Source organism: Pseudophryne corroboree, chromosome 3 (genome assembly GCF_028390025.1).
Source record: "Pseudophryne corroboree isolate aPseCor3 chromosome 3, aPseCor3.hap2, whole genome shotgun sequence".
NCBI lineage: Eukaryota > Metazoa > Chordata > Amphibia > Anura > Myobatrachidae > Pseudophryne > Pseudophryne corroboree.
In genome coordinates, this window is record NC_086446.1 from 113,584,939 (window position 1) to 113,599,115 (window position 14,177).

General features: G+C 41.9%; 30 non-coding genes and 33 pseudogenes across 30 annotated transcripts; all 63 read right to left on the bottom strand.

Moving 5' to 3' along the window:
• Positions 1-44: 44 nt before the first annotated feature.
• LOC134894528 (5S ribosomal RNA) lies at positions 45-163 on the bottom strand (annotated as a pseudogene).
• Positions 164-270: 107 nt separating this feature from the next.
• Positions 271-389, bottom strand: LOC134888645 (5S ribosomal RNA; annotated as a pseudogene).
• Positions 390-496: 107 nt separating this feature from the next.
• LOC135060187 (5S ribosomal RNA) lies at positions 497-615 on the bottom strand. The gene has a single exon (XR_010246579.1). It is a non-coding gene; the product is annotated as a 5S ribosomal RNA (ribosomal RNA).
• A 107-nt stretch (positions 616-722) lies between these two features.
• Positions 723-841, bottom strand: LOC135069484 (5S ribosomal RNA). The gene has a single exon (XR_010255664.1). It is a non-coding gene; the product is annotated as a 5S ribosomal RNA (ribosomal RNA).
• Positions 842-948: 107 nt separating this feature from the next.
• Positions 949-1,067, bottom strand: LOC134891674 (5S ribosomal RNA; annotated as a pseudogene).
• A 107-nt stretch (positions 1,068-1,174) lies between these two features.
• LOC135068006 (5S ribosomal RNA) lies at positions 1,175-1,293 on the bottom strand. The gene has a single exon (XR_010254216.1). It is a non-coding gene; the product is annotated as a 5S ribosomal RNA (ribosomal RNA).
• A 107-nt stretch (positions 1,294-1,400) lies between these two features.
• On the bottom strand, positions 1,401-1,519 carry LOC134892018 (5S ribosomal RNA; annotated as a pseudogene).
• Positions 1,520-1,626: 107 nt separating this feature from the next.
• LOC134893681 (5S ribosomal RNA) lies at positions 1,627-1,745 on the bottom strand (annotated as a pseudogene).
• A 107-nt stretch (positions 1,746-1,852) lies between these two features.
• LOC135069308 (5S ribosomal RNA) lies at positions 1,853-1,971 on the bottom strand. Its single transcript, XR_010255491.1, has one exon. It is a non-coding gene; the product is annotated as a 5S ribosomal RNA (ribosomal RNA).
• Positions 1,972-2,078: 107 nt separating this feature from the next.
• On the bottom strand, positions 2,079-2,197 carry LOC134885903 (5S ribosomal RNA). Its single transcript, XR_010170006.1, has one exon. It is a non-coding gene; the product is annotated as a 5S ribosomal RNA (ribosomal RNA).
• A 107-nt stretch (positions 2,198-2,304) lies between these two features.
• On the bottom strand, positions 2,305-2,423 carry LOC135060149 (5S ribosomal RNA). The gene has a single exon (XR_010246539.1). It is a non-coding gene; the product is annotated as a 5S ribosomal RNA (ribosomal RNA).
• Positions 2,424-2,530: 107 nt separating this feature from the next.
• LOC135069000 (5S ribosomal RNA) lies at positions 2,531-2,649 on the bottom strand. Its single transcript, XR_010255191.1, has one exon. It is a non-coding gene; the product is annotated as a 5S ribosomal RNA (ribosomal RNA).
• A 107-nt stretch (positions 2,650-2,756) lies between these two features.
• Positions 2,757-2,876, bottom strand: LOC134893438 (5S ribosomal RNA; annotated as a pseudogene).
• Positions 2,877-2,983: 107 nt separating this feature from the next.
• LOC134890496 (5S ribosomal RNA) lies at positions 2,984-3,102 on the bottom strand (annotated as a pseudogene).
• Positions 3,103-3,209: 107 nt separating this feature from the next.
• Positions 3,210-3,328, bottom strand: LOC134900751 (5S ribosomal RNA). The gene has a single exon (XR_010174256.1). It is a non-coding gene; the product is annotated as a 5S ribosomal RNA (ribosomal RNA).
• A 107-nt stretch (positions 3,329-3,435) lies between these two features.
• LOC134894529 (5S ribosomal RNA) lies at positions 3,436-3,554 on the bottom strand (annotated as a pseudogene).
• Positions 3,555-3,661: 107 nt separating this feature from the next.
• LOC134888646 (5S ribosomal RNA) lies at positions 3,662-3,780 on the bottom strand (annotated as a pseudogene).
• Positions 3,781-3,887: 107 nt separating this feature from the next.
• LOC135060188 (5S ribosomal RNA) lies at positions 3,888-4,006 on the bottom strand. Its single transcript, XR_010246580.1, has one exon. It is a non-coding gene; the product is annotated as a 5S ribosomal RNA (ribosomal RNA).
• Positions 4,007-4,113: 107 nt separating this feature from the next.
• Positions 4,114-4,232, bottom strand: LOC135069485 (5S ribosomal RNA). The gene has a single exon (XR_010255665.1). It is a non-coding gene; the product is annotated as a 5S ribosomal RNA (ribosomal RNA).
• Positions 4,233-4,339: 107 nt separating this feature from the next.
• On the bottom strand, positions 4,340-4,458 carry LOC134892061 (5S ribosomal RNA; annotated as a pseudogene).
• A 107-nt stretch (positions 4,459-4,565) lies between these two features.
• Positions 4,566-4,684, bottom strand: LOC134888545 (5S ribosomal RNA; annotated as a pseudogene).
• Positions 4,685-4,791: 107 nt separating this feature from the next.
• On the bottom strand, positions 4,792-4,910 carry LOC134885246 (5S ribosomal RNA). The gene has a single exon (XR_010169364.1). It is a non-coding gene; the product is annotated as a 5S ribosomal RNA (ribosomal RNA).
• A 107-nt stretch (positions 4,911-5,017) lies between these two features.
• LOC134894530 (5S ribosomal RNA) lies at positions 5,018-5,136 on the bottom strand (annotated as a pseudogene).
• A 107-nt stretch (positions 5,137-5,243) lies between these two features.
• On the bottom strand, positions 5,244-5,362 carry LOC134888647 (5S ribosomal RNA; annotated as a pseudogene).
• A 107-nt stretch (positions 5,363-5,469) lies between these two features.
• LOC135067074 (5S ribosomal RNA) lies at positions 5,470-5,588 on the bottom strand. Its single transcript, XR_010253302.1, has one exon. It is a non-coding gene; the product is annotated as a 5S ribosomal RNA (ribosomal RNA).
• Positions 5,589-5,695: 107 nt separating this feature from the next.
• LOC135069487 (5S ribosomal RNA) lies at positions 5,696-5,814 on the bottom strand. Its single transcript, XR_010255667.1, has one exon. It is a non-coding gene; the product is annotated as a 5S ribosomal RNA (ribosomal RNA).
• A 107-nt stretch (positions 5,815-5,921) lies between these two features.
• Positions 5,922-6,040, bottom strand: LOC134893362 (5S ribosomal RNA; annotated as a pseudogene).
• A 107-nt stretch (positions 6,041-6,147) lies between these two features.
• On the bottom strand, positions 6,148-6,266 carry LOC134888546 (5S ribosomal RNA; annotated as a pseudogene).
• A 107-nt stretch (positions 6,267-6,373) lies between these two features.
• LOC134885247 (5S ribosomal RNA) lies at positions 6,374-6,492 on the bottom strand. The gene has a single exon (XR_010169365.1). It is a non-coding gene; the product is annotated as a 5S ribosomal RNA (ribosomal RNA).
• A 107-nt stretch (positions 6,493-6,599) lies between these two features.
• On the bottom strand, positions 6,600-6,718 carry LOC134891799 (5S ribosomal RNA; annotated as a pseudogene).
• Positions 6,719-6,825: 107 nt separating this feature from the next.
• LOC134889139 (5S ribosomal RNA) lies at positions 6,826-6,944 on the bottom strand (annotated as a pseudogene).
• Positions 6,945-7,051: 107 nt separating this feature from the next.
• Positions 7,052-7,170, bottom strand: LOC135066213 (5S ribosomal RNA). The gene has a single exon (XR_010252467.1). It is a non-coding gene; the product is annotated as a 5S ribosomal RNA (ribosomal RNA).
• Positions 7,171-7,277: 107 nt separating this feature from the next.
• Positions 7,278-7,396, bottom strand: LOC135066838 (5S ribosomal RNA). The gene has a single exon (XR_010253076.1). It is a non-coding gene; the product is annotated as a 5S ribosomal RNA (ribosomal RNA).
• Positions 7,397-7,503: 107 nt separating this feature from the next.
• On the bottom strand, positions 7,504-7,622 carry LOC135062867 (5S ribosomal RNA). Its single transcript, XR_010249207.1, has one exon. It is a non-coding gene; the product is annotated as a 5S ribosomal RNA (ribosomal RNA).
• Positions 7,623-7,729: 107 nt separating this feature from the next.
• Positions 7,730-7,848, bottom strand: LOC135070343 (5S ribosomal RNA). The gene has a single exon (XR_010256511.1). It is a non-coding gene; the product is annotated as a 5S ribosomal RNA (ribosomal RNA).
• A 107-nt stretch (positions 7,849-7,955) lies between these two features.
• Positions 7,956-8,074, bottom strand: LOC134893416 (5S ribosomal RNA; annotated as a pseudogene).
• Positions 8,075-8,181: 107 nt separating this feature from the next.
• On the bottom strand, positions 8,182-8,300 carry LOC134892385 (5S ribosomal RNA; annotated as a pseudogene).
• Positions 8,301-8,407: 107 nt separating this feature from the next.
• On the bottom strand, positions 8,408-8,526 carry LOC135060189 (5S ribosomal RNA). Its single transcript, XR_010246581.1, has one exon. It is a non-coding gene; the product is annotated as a 5S ribosomal RNA (ribosomal RNA).
• Positions 8,527-8,633: 107 nt separating this feature from the next.
• LOC134888628 (5S ribosomal RNA) lies at positions 8,634-8,752 on the bottom strand (annotated as a pseudogene).
• A 107-nt stretch (positions 8,753-8,859) lies between these two features.
• Positions 8,860-8,978, bottom strand: LOC134884480 (5S ribosomal RNA). The gene has a single exon (XR_010168626.1). It is a non-coding gene; the product is annotated as a 5S ribosomal RNA (ribosomal RNA).
• A 107-nt stretch (positions 8,979-9,085) lies between these two features.
• Positions 9,086-9,204, bottom strand: LOC134892850 (5S ribosomal RNA; annotated as a pseudogene).
• A 107-nt stretch (positions 9,205-9,311) lies between these two features.
• Positions 9,312-9,430, bottom strand: LOC135066450 (5S ribosomal RNA). The gene has a single exon (XR_010252698.1). It is a non-coding gene; the product is annotated as a 5S ribosomal RNA (ribosomal RNA).
• Positions 9,431-9,537: 107 nt separating this feature from the next.
• LOC134893076 (5S ribosomal RNA) lies at positions 9,538-9,656 on the bottom strand (annotated as a pseudogene).
• Positions 9,657-9,763: 107 nt separating this feature from the next.
• Positions 9,764-9,882, bottom strand: LOC134895292 (5S ribosomal RNA; annotated as a pseudogene).
• A 107-nt stretch (positions 9,883-9,989) lies between these two features.
• Positions 9,990-10,108, bottom strand: LOC135068229 (5S ribosomal RNA). The gene has a single exon (XR_010254435.1). It is a non-coding gene; the product is annotated as a 5S ribosomal RNA (ribosomal RNA).
• Positions 10,109-10,215: 107 nt separating this feature from the next.
• On the bottom strand, positions 10,216-10,334 carry LOC134890324 (5S ribosomal RNA; annotated as a pseudogene).
• A 107-nt stretch (positions 10,335-10,441) lies between these two features.
• On the bottom strand, positions 10,442-10,560 carry LOC135070701 (5S ribosomal RNA). Its single transcript, XR_010256855.1, has one exon. It is a non-coding gene; the product is annotated as a 5S ribosomal RNA (ribosomal RNA).
• A 107-nt stretch (positions 10,561-10,667) lies between these two features.
• Positions 10,668-10,786, bottom strand: LOC135066988 (5S ribosomal RNA). The gene has a single exon (XR_010253219.1). It is a non-coding gene; the product is annotated as a 5S ribosomal RNA (ribosomal RNA).
• A 107-nt stretch (positions 10,787-10,893) lies between these two features.
• On the bottom strand, positions 10,894-11,012 carry LOC135063293 (5S ribosomal RNA). The gene has a single exon (XR_010249628.1). It is a non-coding gene; the product is annotated as a 5S ribosomal RNA (ribosomal RNA).
• A 107-nt stretch (positions 11,013-11,119) lies between these two features.
• On the bottom strand, positions 11,120-11,238 carry LOC134887383 (5S ribosomal RNA; annotated as a pseudogene).
• Positions 11,239-11,345: 107 nt separating this feature from the next.
• Positions 11,346-11,464, bottom strand: LOC134894564 (5S ribosomal RNA; annotated as a pseudogene).
• Positions 11,465-11,570: 106 nt separating this feature from the next.
• Positions 11,571-11,689, bottom strand: LOC134893077 (5S ribosomal RNA; annotated as a pseudogene).
• Positions 11,690-11,796: 107 nt separating this feature from the next.
• Positions 11,797-11,915, bottom strand: LOC134895294 (5S ribosomal RNA; annotated as a pseudogene).
• A 107-nt stretch (positions 11,916-12,022) lies between these two features.
• On the bottom strand, positions 12,023-12,141 carry LOC135067038 (5S ribosomal RNA). The gene has a single exon (XR_010253268.1). It is a non-coding gene; the product is annotated as a 5S ribosomal RNA (ribosomal RNA).
• Positions 12,142-12,248: 107 nt separating this feature from the next.
• LOC134890325 (5S ribosomal RNA) lies at positions 12,249-12,367 on the bottom strand (annotated as a pseudogene).
• Positions 12,368-12,474: 107 nt separating this feature from the next.
• On the bottom strand, positions 12,475-12,593 carry LOC135070702 (5S ribosomal RNA). The gene has a single exon (XR_010256856.1). It is a non-coding gene; the product is annotated as a 5S ribosomal RNA (ribosomal RNA).
• A 107-nt stretch (positions 12,594-12,700) lies between these two features.
• Positions 12,701-12,819, bottom strand: LOC135066989 (5S ribosomal RNA). Its single transcript, XR_010253220.1, has one exon. It is a non-coding gene; the product is annotated as a 5S ribosomal RNA (ribosomal RNA).
• Positions 12,820-12,926: 107 nt separating this feature from the next.
• LOC135063294 (5S ribosomal RNA) lies at positions 12,927-13,045 on the bottom strand. The gene has a single exon (XR_010249629.1). It is a non-coding gene; the product is annotated as a 5S ribosomal RNA (ribosomal RNA).
• Positions 13,046-13,152: 107 nt separating this feature from the next.
• LOC134887384 (5S ribosomal RNA) lies at positions 13,153-13,271 on the bottom strand (annotated as a pseudogene).
• A 107-nt stretch (positions 13,272-13,378) lies between these two features.
• On the bottom strand, positions 13,379-13,497 carry LOC134894565 (5S ribosomal RNA; annotated as a pseudogene).
• A 106-nt stretch (positions 13,498-13,603) lies between these two features.
• On the bottom strand, positions 13,604-13,722 carry LOC134893078 (5S ribosomal RNA; annotated as a pseudogene).
• A 107-nt stretch (positions 13,723-13,829) lies between these two features.
• LOC134895295 (5S ribosomal RNA) lies at positions 13,830-13,948 on the bottom strand (annotated as a pseudogene).
• Positions 13,949-14,055: 107 nt separating this feature from the next.
• Positions 14,056-14,174, bottom strand: LOC135067039 (5S ribosomal RNA). The gene has a single exon (XR_010253269.1). It is a non-coding gene; the product is annotated as a 5S ribosomal RNA (ribosomal RNA).
• Between the last annotated feature and the right edge of the window lie 3 nt (positions 14,175-14,177).

The following is a 14,177-nucleotide window of genomic DNA, read 5'->3' on the forward strand; positions in this document are numbered from 1 at the left end:
TGAAAATGGAATGCATCAACAGAACGGTGTTGGCAGTATAAAAATATCTACAGCACCTTCTATTACCAGGTGGTCTCCCATCCAAGTACTAACCAGGCCCAACACTACTTAGCTTCCAACATCAGATGAGATTGGGCGTATCCAGTGTGGTGTGGCTGTAGATGAGCTTTGGGGTTTCTGTTAGAACTTTTCTACTTCTAACTACTGGTTCATAAATGAATACGTTTGAAAATGGAATGCATCAACAGAACGGTGTTGGCAGTATAAAAATATCTACAGCGCCTTGTATTCCCAGGTGGTCTCCCATCCAAGTACTAACCAGGCCCAACACTGCTTAGTTTCCAAGATCAGATGAGATTGGGCGTATCTAGTGTGGTGTGGCTGTAGATGAGCTTTGTGGTTTCTGTTAGAACTTTTCTACTTCTAACTACTGGTTCATAAATGAATACATTTGAAAATGGAATGCATCAACAGAACGGTGTTGGCAGTATAAAAATATCTACAGCACCTTGTATTCACAGGTGGTCTCCCATCCAAGTACTAACCAGGCCCAACACTGCTTAGCTTCCAAGATCAGATGAGATTGGGCGTATCCAGTGTGGTGTGGCTGTAGATGAGCTTTGTGGTTTCTGTTAGAACTTTTCTACTTCTAACTACTGGTTCATAAATGAATACATTTGAAAATGGAATGCATCAACAGAACGGTGTTGGCAGTATAAAAATATCTACAGCGCCTTGTATTCCCAGGTGGTCTCCCATCCAAGTACTAACCAGGCCCAACACTGCTTAGTTTCCAAGATCAGATGAGATTGGGCGTATCCAGTGTGGTGTGGCTGTAGATGAGCTTTGGGGTTTCTGTTAGAACTTTTCTACTTCTAACTACTGGTTCATAAATGAATACATTTGAAAATGGAATGCATCAACAGAACGGTGTTGGCAGTATAAAAATATCTACAGCACCTTGTATTCCCAGGTGGGCTCCCATCCAAGTACTAACCAGGCCCAACACTGCTTAGCTTTCAAGAACAGATGAGATTGGGCGTATCCAGTGTGGTGTGGCTGTATATGAGCTTTGTGGTTTCTGTTAGAATTTATCTACTTCTAACTACTGGTTCATAAATGAACACATTTGAAAATGGAATGCATCAACAGAACGGTGTTGGCAGTATATAAATATCTACAGCGCCTTGTATTCCCAGGTGGTCTCCCATCCAAGTACTAACCAGGCCCAACACTGCTTAGTTACCAAGATCAGATGAGATTGGGCATATCCAGTGTGGTGTGGCTGTAGATGAGCTTTGTGGTTTCTGTTAGAACTTTTCTACTTCTAACTACTGGTTCATAAATGAATACGTTTGAAAATGGAATGCATCAACAGAACGGTGTTGGCAGTATAAAAATATCTACAGCACCTTGTATTACCAGGTGGTCTCCCATCCAAGTACTAACCAGGCCCAACACTGCTTAGCTTCCAAGAACAGATGAGATTGGGCGTATCCAGTGTGGTGTGGCTGTACATGAGCTTTGTGGTTTCTGTTAGAACTTTTCTACTTCTAACTACTGGTTCATAAATGAATACGTTTGAAAATGGAATGCATCAACAGAACGGTGTTGGCAGTATAAAAATATCTACAGCACCTTGTATTACCAGGTGGTCTCCCATCCAAGTACTAACCAGGCCCAACACTGCTTAGCTTTCAAGAACAGATGAGATTGGGCGTATCCAGTGTGGTGTGGCTGTATATGAGCTTTGTGGTTTCTGTTAGAATTTATCTACTTCTAACTACTGGTTCATAAATGAACACATTTGAAAATGGAATGCATCAACAGAACGGTGTTGGCAGTATAAAAATATCTACAGCACCTTGTATTCCCAGGTGGTCTCCCATCCAAGTACTAACCAGGCCCAACACTGCTTAGCTTCTAAGATCAGATGAGATTGGGCATATCCAGTGTGGTGTGGCTGTAGATGAGCTTTGGGGTTTCTGTTAGAACTTTTCTACTTCTAACTACTGGTTCATAAATGAATACGTTTGAAAATGGAATGCATCAACAGAACGGTGTTGGCAGTATATAAATATCTACAGCGCCTTGTATTCCCAGGTGGTCTCCCATCCAAGTACTAACCAGGCCCAACACTGCTTAGTTACCAAGATCAGATGAGATTGGGCGTATCCAGTGTGGTGTGGCTGTAGATGAGCTTTGTGGTTTCTGTTAGAACTTTTCTACTTCTAACTACTGGTTCATAAATGAATACGTTTGAAAATGGAATGCATCAACAGAACGGTGTTGGCAGTATAAAAATATCTACAGCACCTTGTATTCCCTGGTGGTCTCCCATCCAAGTACTAACCAGGCCCAACACTGCTTAGCTTCCAAGATCAGATGAGATTGGGCGTATCCAGTGTGGTGTGGCTGTAGATGAGCTTTGTGGTTTCTGTTAGAACTTTTCTACTTCTAACTACTGGTTCATAGATGAATACGTTTGAAAATGGAATGCATCAACAGAACGGTGTTGGCAGTATTAAAATATCCACAGCACCTTGTATTCCCAGGTGGTCTCCCATCCAAGTACTAACCAGGCCCAACACTGCTTAGTTTCCAAGATCAGATGAGATTGGGCGTATCCAGTGTGGTGTGGCTGTAGATGAGCTTTGTGGTTTCTGTTAGAACTTTTCTACTTCTAACTACTGGTTCATAAATGAATACATTTGAAAATGGAATGCATCAACAGAACGGTGTTGGCAGTAAAAAAATATCTACAGCACCTTGTATTCCCAGGTGGGCTCCCATCCAAGTACTAACCAGGCCCAACACTGCTTAGCATTCCAAGACCAGATGAGATTGGGCGTATCCAGAGTGGTGTGGCTGTAGATGAGCTTTGTGGTTTCTGTTAGAACTTTTCTACTTCTAACTACTGGTTCATAAATGAATACGTTTGAAAATGGAATGCATCAACAGAACGGTGTTGGCAGTATAAAAATATCTACAGCACCTTGTATTCCCAGGTGGTCTCCTATCCAAGTATTAACCAGGCCCAACACTGCTTAGCTTCCAAGATCAGGTGAGATTGGGCGTATCCAGTGTGGTGTGGCTGTAGATGAGCTTTGTAGTTTCTGTTAGAACTTTTCTACTTCTAACTACTGGTTCATAAATTAATACGTTTGAAAATGGATTGCATCAACAGAACAGTGTTGGCAGTATAAAAATATCTACAGCACCTTGTATTCCCAGGTGGTCTCCCATCCAAGTACTAACAAGGCCCAACACTGCTTAGCTTCCAAGATCAGACGAGATTGAGCGTATCCAGTGTGGTGTGGCTGTAGATGAGCTTTGTGGTTTCTGTTAGAACTTTTCTACTTCTAACTACTGGTTCATAAATGAATACGTTTGAAAATGGAATGCATCAACAGAACGGTGTTGGCAGTATAAAAATATCTACAGCACCTTCTATTACCAGGTGGTCTCCCATCCAAGTACTAACCAGGCCCAACACTACTTAGCTTCCAACATCAGATGAGATTGGGCGTATCCAGTGTGGTGTGGCTGTAGATGAGCTTTGGGGTTTCTGTTAGAACTTTTCTACTTCTAACTACTGGTTCATAAATGAATACGTTTGAAAATGGAATGCATCAACAGAACGGTGTTGGCAGTATAAAAATATCTACAGCGCCTTGTATTCCCAGGTGGTCTCCCATCCAAGTACTAACCAGGCCCAACACTGCTTAGTTTCCAAGATCAGATGAGATTGGGCGTATCTAGTGTGGTGTGGCTGTAGATGAGCTTTGTGGTTTCTGTTAGAACTTTTCTACTTCTAACTACTGGTTCATAAATGAATACATTTGAAAATGGAATGCATCAACAGAACGGTGTTGGCAGTATAAAAATATCTACAGCACCTTGTATTCACAGGTGGTCTCCCATCCAAGTACTAACCAGGCCCAACACTGCTTAGCTTCCAAGATCAGATGAGATTGGGCGTATCCAGTGTGGTGTGGCTGTAGATGAGCTTTGTGGTTTCTGTTAGAACTTTTCTACTTCTAACTACTGGTTCATAAATGAATACATTTGAAAATGGAATGCATCAACAGAACGGTGTTGGCAGTATAAAAATATCTACAGCGCCTTGTATTCCCAGGTGGTCTCCCATCCAAGTACTAACCAGGCCCAACACTGCTTAGTTTCCAAGATCAGATGAGATTGGGCGTATCCAGTGTGGTGTGGCTGTAGATGAGCTTTGGGGTTTCTGTTAGAACTTTTCTACTTCTAACTACTGGTTCATAAATGAATACATTTGAAAATGGAATGCATCAACAGAACGGTGTTGGCAGTATAAAAATATCTACAGCACCTTGTATTCCCAGGTGGGCTCCCATCCAAGTACTAACCAGGCCCAACACTGCTTAGCTTCCAAGACCAGATGAGATTGGGCGTATCCAGAGTTGTGTGGCTGTAGATGAGCTTTGTGGTTTCTGTTAGAACTTTTCTACTTCTAACTACTGGTTCATAAATGAATACGTTTGAAAATGGAATGCATCAACAGAACGGTGTTGGCAGTATAAAAATATCTACAGCACCTTGTATTCCCAGGTGGTCTCCCATCCAAGAACTAACCAGGCCCAATACTGCTTAGCTTCCAAGATCAGATGAGATTGGGCGTATCCAATGTGGTGTGGCTGTAGATGCGCTTTGTGGTTTCTGTTAGAACTTTTCTACTTCTAACTACTGGTTCATAAATGAATACGTTTGAAAATACAATGCATCAACAGAACGGTGTTGGCAGTATAAAAATATCTACAGCACCTTGTATACCCAGGTGGTCTCCCATCCAAGTACTAACCAGGCCCAACACTGCTTAGCTTCCAAGATCAGGTGAGATTGGGCGTATCCAGTGTGGTGTGGCTGTAGATGAGCTTTGTGGTTTCTGTTAGAACTTTTCTACTTCTAACTACTGGTTCATAAATGAGTACGTTTGAAAATGGAATGCATCAACAGAACGGTGTTGGCAGTATAAAAATATCTACAGCACCTTCTATTACCAGGTGGTCTCCCATCCAAGTACTAACCAGGCCCAACACTACTTAGCTTCCAACATCAGATGAGATTGGGCGTATCCAGTGTGGTGTGGCTGTAGATGAGCTTTGGGGTTTCTGTTAGAACTTTTCTACTTCTAACTACTGGTTCATAAATGAATACGTTTGAAAATGGAATGCATCAACAGAACGGTGTTGGCAGTATAAAAATATCTACAGCGCCTTGTATTCCCAGGTGGTCTCCCATCCAAGTACTAACCAGGCCCAACACTGCTTAGTTTCCAAGATCAGATGAGATTGGGCGTATCTAGTGTGGTGTGGCTGTAGATGAGCTTTGTGGTTTTTGTTAGAACTTTTCTACTTCTAACTACTGGTTCATAAATGAATACATTTGAAAATGGAATGCATCAACAGAACGGTGTTGGCAGTATAAAAATATCTACAGCACCTTGTATTCACAGGTGGTCTCCCATCCAAGTACTAACCAGGCCCAACACTGATTAGCTTCCAAGATCAGATGAGATTGGGCGTATCCAGTGTGGTGTGGCTGTAGATGAGCTTTGGGGTTTCTGTTAGAACTTTTCTACTTCTAACTACTGGTTCATAAATGAATACATTTGAAAATGGAATGCATCAACAGAACGGTGTTGGCAGTATAAAAATATCTACAGCGCCTTGTATTCCCAGGTGGTCTCCCATCCAAGTACTAACCAGGCCCAACACTGCTTAGTTTCCAAGATCAGATGAGATTGGGCGTATCCAGTGTGGTGTGGCTGTAGATGAGCTTTGTGGTTTCTGTTAGAACTTTTCTACTTCTAACTACTGGTTCATAAATGAATACATTTGAAAATGGAATGCATCAACAGAACGGTGTTGGCAGTATAAAAATATCTACAGCACCTTGTATTCCCAGGTGGGCTCCCATCCAAGTACTAACCAAGCCCAACACTGCTTAGCTTCCAAGACCAGATGAGATTGGGCGTATCCAGAGTTGTGTGGCTGTAGATGAGCTATGTGGTTTCTGTTAGAACTTTTCTACTTCTAACTACTGGTTCATAAATGAATACGTTTGAAAATGGAATGCATCAACAGAACGGTGTTGGCAGTATAAAAATATCTACAGCACCTTGTATTCCCAGGTGGTCTCCCATCCAAGAACTAACCAGGCCCAATACTGCTTAGCTTCCAAGATCAGATGAGATTGGGCGTATCCAATGTGGTGTGGCTGTAGATGCGCTTTGTGGTTTCTGTTAGAACTTTTCTACTTCTAACTACTGGTTCATAAATGAATACGTTTGAAAATACAATGCATCAACAGAACGGTGTTGGCAGTATAAAAATATCTACAGCACCTTGTATACCCAGGTGGTCTCCCATCCAAGTACTAACCAGGCCCAACACTGCTTAGCTTCCAAGATCAGGTGAGATTGGGCGTATCCAGTGTGGTGTGGCTGTAGATGAGCTTTGTGGTTTCTGTTAGAACTTTTCTACTTCTAACTACTGGTTCATAAATGAGTACGTTTGAAAATGGAATGCATCAACAGAACGGTGTTGGCAGTATAAAAATATCTACAGCACCTTGTATTCCCAGGTGTGCTCCCATCCAAGTACTAACCAGGCCCAACACTGCTTAGCTTCCAAGACCAGATGAGATTGGGCGTATCCAGAGTGGTGTGGCCGTAGATGAGCTTTGTGGTTTCTGTTAGAACTTTTATACTTCTAACTACTGATTCATAAATAAATAAGTTTGAAAATGGAATGCATCAACAGAACGGTGTTGGCAGTATAAAAATATCTACAGCACCTTGTATTCCCAGGTGGGCTCTCATCCAAGTACTAACCAGGCCCAACACTGCTTAGCTTCCAAGATCAGATGAGATTGGGCGTATCCAGTGTGCTATGGCTGTAGATGAGCTTTGTGGTTTCTGTTAGAACTTTTATACTTCTAACTACTGGTTCATAAATGAATACGTTTGAAAATGGAATGCATCAACAGAACGGTGTTGGCAGTATAAAAATATCTACAGCACCTTGTATTCCCAGGTGGTCTCCCATCCAAGTACTAACCAGGCCCAACACTGGTTAGCTTCCAAGATCAGATGAGATTGGGCGTATCCAATGTGGTGTGGCTGTAGATGAGCTTTGTGGTTTCTGTTAGAACTTTTCTACTTCTAACTACTGGTTCATAAATGAATATATTTGAAAATGGAATGCATCAACAGAATGGTGTTGGCAGTATAAAAATATCTACAGCACCTTGTATTCCCAGGTGGTCTCCCATCCAAGTACTAACCAGGCCCAACACTGCTTAGCTTCCAAGATCAGATGAGATTGGGCGTATCCATCGTGGTGTGGCTGTAGATGAGTTTTGTGGTTTCTGTTAGAACTTTTCTACTTCTAACTACTGGTTCATAAATGAATACGTTTGAAAATGGAATGCATCAACAGAACGGTGTTGGCAGTATTAAAATATCCACAGCACCTTGTATTCCCAGGTGGTCTCCCATCCAAGTACTAACCAGGCCCAACACTGCTTAGCTTCCAAGATCAGATGAGATTGGGCGTATCCAGTGTGGTGTGGCTGTAAATGAGCTTTGTGGTTTCTGTTAGAACTTTTCTACTTATAACTACAGGTTCATAAATGAATACGTTTGAAAATGGAATGCATCAACAGAACGGTGTTGGCAGTATAAAAATATCTACAGCACCTTGTATTCCCAGGTGGTCTCCTATCCAAGTACTAACCAGGCCCAACACTGCTTAGCTTTCAAGATCAGATGAGATTGGGCGTATCCAGTGTGGTGTGGCTGTAGATGAGCTTTGTGGTTTCTGTTAGAACTTTTCTACTTCTAACTACTGGTTCATAAATGAATACATTTTAAAATGGAATGCATCAACAGAACGGTGTTGGCAGTATAAAAATATCTACAGAACCTTGTATTCCCAGGTGGTCTCCCATCCAAGTACTAACCAGGCCCAACAATGCTTAGCTTCTAAGATCAGATGAGATTGGGCATATCCAGTGTGGTGTGGCTGTAGATGAGCTTTGGGGTTTCTGTTAGAACTTTTCTACTTCTAACTACTGGTTCATAAATGAATACGTTTGAAAATGGAATGCATCAACAGAACGGTGTTGGCAGTATAAAAATATCTACAGCGCCTTGTATTCCCAGGTGATCTCCCATCCAAGTACTAACCAGGCCCAACACTGCTTAGTTTCCAAGATCAGATGAGATTGGGCGTATCCAGTGTGGTGTGGCTGTACATGAGCTTTGTGGTTTCTGTTAGAACTTTTCTACTTCTAACTACTGGTTCATAAATGAATACATTTGAAAATGGAATGCATCAACAGAACGGTGTTGGCAGTATAAAAATATCTACAGCACCTTGTATTCACAGGTGGTCTCCCATCCAAGTACTAACCAGGCCCAACACTGCTTAGCTTCCAAGATCAGATGAGATTGGGCGTATCCAGTGTGGTGTGGCTGTAGATGAGCTTTGTGGTTTCTGTTAGAACTTTTCTACTTCTAACTACTGGTTCATAAATGAATACATTTGAAAATGGAATGCATCAACAGAACGGTGTTGGCAGTATAAAAATATCTACAGCGCCTTGTATTCCCAGGTGGTCTACCATCCAAGTACTAACCAGGCCCAACACTGCTTAGTTTCCAAGATCAGATGAGATTGGGCGTATCCAGTGTGGTCTGGCTGTAGATGAGCTTTGTGGTTTCTGTTAGAACTTTTCTACTTCTAACTACTGGTTCATAAATGAATACATTTGAAAATGGAATGCATCAACAGAACGGTGTTGGCAGTATAAAAATATCTACAGCACCTTGTATTCCCAGGTGGGCTCCCATCCAAGTACTAACCAGGCCCAACACTGCTTAGCTTCCAAGACCAGATGAGATTGGGCGTATCCAGAGTGGTGTGGCTGTAGATGAGCTTTGTGGTTTCTGTTAGAACTTTTCTACTTCTAACTACTGGTTCATAAATGAATACGTTTGAAAATGGAATGCATCAACAGAACGGTGTTGGCAGTATAAAAATATCTACAGCACCTTGTATTCATAGGTGATCTCCCATCCAAGTACTAACCAGGCCCAACACTGCTTAGCTTCTAAGATCAGATGAGATTGGGCATATCCAGTGTGGTGTGGCTGTAGATGAGCTTTGGGGTTTCTGTTAGAACTTTTCTACTTCTAACTACTGGTTCATAAATGAAAACGTTTGAAAATGGAATGCATCAACAGAACGGTGTTGGCAGTATAAAAATATCTACAGCGCCTTGTATTCCAAGGTGGTCTCCCATCCAAGTACTAACCAGGCCCAACACTGCTTAGCTTCCAAGATCAGATGAGATTGGGCGTATCCAGTGTGGTGTGGCTGTAGATGAGCTTTGTGGTTTCTGTTAGAACTTTTCTACTTCTAACTACTGGTTCATAAATGAATACATTTGAAAATGGAATGCATCAACAGAACGGTGTTGGCAGTATAAAAATATCTACAGCACCTTGTATTCGCAGGTAGTCTCCCATCCAAGTACTAACCAGGACAAACACTGCTTAGCTTCCAAGATCAGATGAGATTGGGCGTATCCAGTGTGGTGTGGCTGTAGATGAGCTTTGTGGTTTCTGTTAGAACTTTTATACTTCTAACTACTGGTTCATAAATGAATACGTTTGAAAATGGAATGCATCAACAGAACGGTGTTGGCAGTATAAAAATATCTACAGCACCTTGTATTCCCAGGTTGGCTACCATCCAAGTACTAACCAGGCCCAACACTGCTTAGCTTCTAAGATCAGATGAGATTGGGCATATCCAGTGTGGTGTGGCTGTAGATGAGCTTTGGGGTTTCTGTTAGAACTTTTCTACTTCTAACTACTGGTTCATAAATGAAAACGTTTGAAAATGGAATGCATCAACAGAACGGTGTTGGCAGTATAAAAATATCTACAGCGCCTTGTATTCCCAGGTGGTTTCCCATCCAAATACTAACCAGGCCCAACACTGCTTAACTTCCAAGATCAGATGAGATTGGGCGTATCCAGTGTGGTGTGGCTGTAGATGAGCTTTGTGGTTTCTGTTAGAACTTTTCTACTTCTAACTACTGGTTCATAAATGAATACATTTGAAAATGGAATGCATCAACAGAACGGTGTTGGCAGTATAAAAATATCTACAGCACCTTGTATTCGCAGGTGGTCTCCCATCCAAGTACTAACCAGGACAAACACTGCTTAGCTTCCAAGATCAGATGAGATTGGGCGTATCCAGTGTGGTGTGGCTGTAGATGAGCTTTGTGGTTTCTGTTAGAACTTTTATACTTCTAACTACTGGTTCATAAATTAATACGTTTGAAAATGGAATGCATCAACAGAACGGTGTTGGCAGTATAAAAATATCTACAGCACCTTGTATTCCCAGGTGGGCTCCCATCCAAGTACTAACCAGGCCCAACACTGCTTAGCTTCCAAGACCAGATGAGATTGGGCGTATCCAGAGTGGTGTGGCCGTAGATGAGCTTTGTGGTTTCTGTTAGAACTTTTCTACTTCTAACTACTGGTTCATAAATGAATACGTTTGAAAATGGAATGCATCAACAGAACGGTGTTGGCAGTATAAAAATATCTACAGCACCTTGTATTCCCAGGTGGGCTCTCATCCAAGTACTAACCAGGCCCAACACTGCTTAGCTTCCAAGATCAGATGAGATTGGGCGTATCCAGTGTGGTATGGCTGTAGATGAGCTTTGTGGTTTCTGTTAGAACTTTTCTACTTCTAACTACTGGTTCATAAATGAATACGTTTGAAAATGGAATGCATCAACAGAACGGTGTTGGCAGTATAAAAATATCTACAGCACCTTGTATTCCCAGGTGGTCTCCCATCCAAATACTAACAAGGCCCAACACTGCTTAGCTTCCAAGATCAGGTGAGATTGGGCGTATCCAGTGTGGTGTGGCTGTAGATGAGCTTTGTGGTTTCTGTTAGAACTTTTCTACTTCTAACTACTGGTTCATAAAAGAATTCGTTTGAAAATGGAATGCATCAACAGTACGGTGTTGGCAGTATTAAAATATCCACAGTACCTTGTATTCCCAGGTGGTCTCCCATCCAAGTACTAACCAGGCCCAACACTGATTAGCTTCCAAGATCAGATGAGATTGGGCGTATCCAGTGTGGTGTGGCTGTAAATGAGCTTTGTGGTTTCTGTTAGAACTTTTCTACTTATAACTACAGGTTCATAAATGAATACGTTTGAAAATGGAATGCATCAACAGAACGGTGTTGGCAGTATAAAAATATCTACAGCACCTTGTATTCCCAGGTGGTCTCCCATCCAAGTCCTAACCACGCACAACACTGCTTAGCTTCCAAGATCAGATGAGATTGGGCGTATCCAGTGTGGTGTGGCTGTAGATGAGCTTTGTGGTTTCTGTTAGAACTTTTCTACTTCTAACTATTGTTCATAAATGAATACGTTTGAAAATGGAATGCATCAACAGAACGGTGTTGGCAGTATAAAAATATCTACAGCACCTTGTATTCGCAGGTAGTCTCCCATCCAAGTACTAACCAGGACAAACACTGCTTAGCTTCCAAGATCAGATGAGATTGGGCGTATCCAGTGTGGTGTGGCTGTAGATGAGCTTTGTGGTTTCTGTTAGAACTTTTATACTTCTAACTACTGGTTCATAAATGAATACGTTTGAAAATGGAATGCATCAACAGAACGGTGTTGGCAGTATAAAAATATCTACAGCACCTTGTATTCCCAGGTTGGCTACCATCCAAGTACTAACCAGGCCCAACACTGCTTAGCTTCTAAGATCAGATGAGATTGGGCATATCCAGTGTGGTGTGGCTGTAGATGAGCTTTGGGGTTTCTGTTAGAACTTTTCTACTTCTAACTACTGGTTCATAAATGAAAACGTTTGAAAATGGAATGCATCAACAGAACGGTGTTGGCAGTATAAAAATATCTACAGCGCCTTGTATTCCCAGGTGGTCTCCCATCCAAATACTAACCAGGCCCAACACTGCTTAGCTTCCAAGATCAGATGAGATTGGGCGTATCCAGTGTGGTGTGGCTGTAGATGAGCTTTGTGGTTTCTGTTAGAACTTTTCTACTTCTAACTACTGGTTCATAAATGAATACATTTGAAAATGGAATGCATCAACAGAACGGTGTTGGCAGTATAAAAATATCTACAGCACCTTGTATTCGCAGGTGGTCTCCCATCCAAGTACTAACCAGGACAAACACTGCTTAGCTTCCAAGATCAGATGAGATTGGGCGTATCCAGTGTGGTGTGGCTGTAGATGAGCTTTGTGGTTTCTGTTAGAACTTTTATACTTCTAACTACTGGTTCATAAATTAATACGTTTGAAAATGGAATGCATCAACAGAACGGTGTTGGCAGTATAAAAATATCTACAGCACCTTGTATTCCCAGGTGGGCTCCCATCCAAGTACTAACCAGGCCCAACACTGCTTAGCTTCCAAGACCAGATGAGATTGGGCGTATCCAGAGTGGTGTGGCCGTAGATGAGCTTTGTGGTTTCTGTTAGAACTTTTCTACTTCTAACTACTGGTTCATAAATGAATACGTTTGAAAATGGAATGCATCAACAGAACGGTGTTGGCAGTATAAAAATATCTACAGCACCTTGTATTCCCAGGTGGGCTCTCATCCAAGTACTAACCAGGCCCAACACTGCTTAGCTTCCAAGATCAGATGAGATTGGGCGTATCCAGTGTGGTATGGCTGTAGATGAGCTTTGTGGTTTCTGTTAGAACTTTTCTACTTCTAACTACTGGTTCATAAATGAATACGTTTGAAAATGGAATGCATCAACAGAACGGTGTTGGCAGTATAAAAATATCTACAGCACCTTGTATTCCCAGGTGGTCTCCCATCCAAATACTAACAAGGCCCAACACTGCTTAGCTTCCAAGATCAGGTGAGATTGGGCGTATCCAGTGTGGTGTGGCTGTAGATGAGCTTTGTGGTTTCTGTTAGAACTTTTCTACTTCTAACTACTGGTTCATAAAAGAATTCGTTTGAAAATGGAATGCATCAACAGTACGGTGTTGGCAGTATTAAAATATCCACAGTACCTTGTATTCCCAGGTGGTCTCCCATCCAAGTACTAACCAGGCCCAACACTGATTAGCTTCCAAGATCAGATGAGATTGGGCGTATCCAGTGTGGTGTGGCTGTAAATGAGCTTTGTGGTTTCTGTTAGAACTTTTCTACTTATAACTACAGGTTCATAAATGAATACGTTTGAAAATGGAATGCATCAACAGAACGGTGTTGGCAGTATAAAAATATCTACAGCACCTTGTATTCCCAGGTGGTCTCCCATCCAAGTCCTAACCACGCACAACACTGCTTAGCTTCCAAGATCAGATGAGATTGGGCGTATCCAGTGTGGTGTGGCTGTAGATGAGCTTTGTGGTTTCTGTTAGAACTTTTCTACTTCTAACTATTGTTCATAAATGAATACGTTTGAAAATGGAATGCATCAACAGAACGGTGTTGGCAGTATAAAAATATCTACAGCACCTTGTATTCGCAGGTAGTCTCCCATCCAAGTACTAACCAGGACAAACACTGCTTAGCTTCCAAGATCAGATGAGATTGGGCGTATCCAGTGTGGTGTGGCTGTAGATGAGCTTTGTGGTTTCTGTTAGAACTTTTATACTTCTAACTACTGGTTCATAAATGAATACGTTTGAAAATGGAATGCATCAACAGAACGGTGTTGGCAGTATAAAAATATCTACAGCACCTTGTATTCCCAGGTTGGCTACCATCCAAGTACTAACCAGGCCCAACACTGCTTAGCTTCTAAGATCAGATGAGATTGGGCATATCCAGTGTGGTGTGGCTGTAGATGAGCTTTGGGGTTTCTGTTAGAACTTTTCTACTTCTAACTACTGGTTCATAAATGAAAACGTTTGAAAATGGAATGCATCAACAGAACGGTGTTGGCAGTATAAAAATATCTACAGCGCCTTGTATTCCCAGGTGGTCTCCCATCCAAATACTAACCAGGCCCAACACTGCTTAGCTTCCAAGATCAGATGAGATTGGGCGTATCCAGTGTGGTGTGGCTGTAGATGAG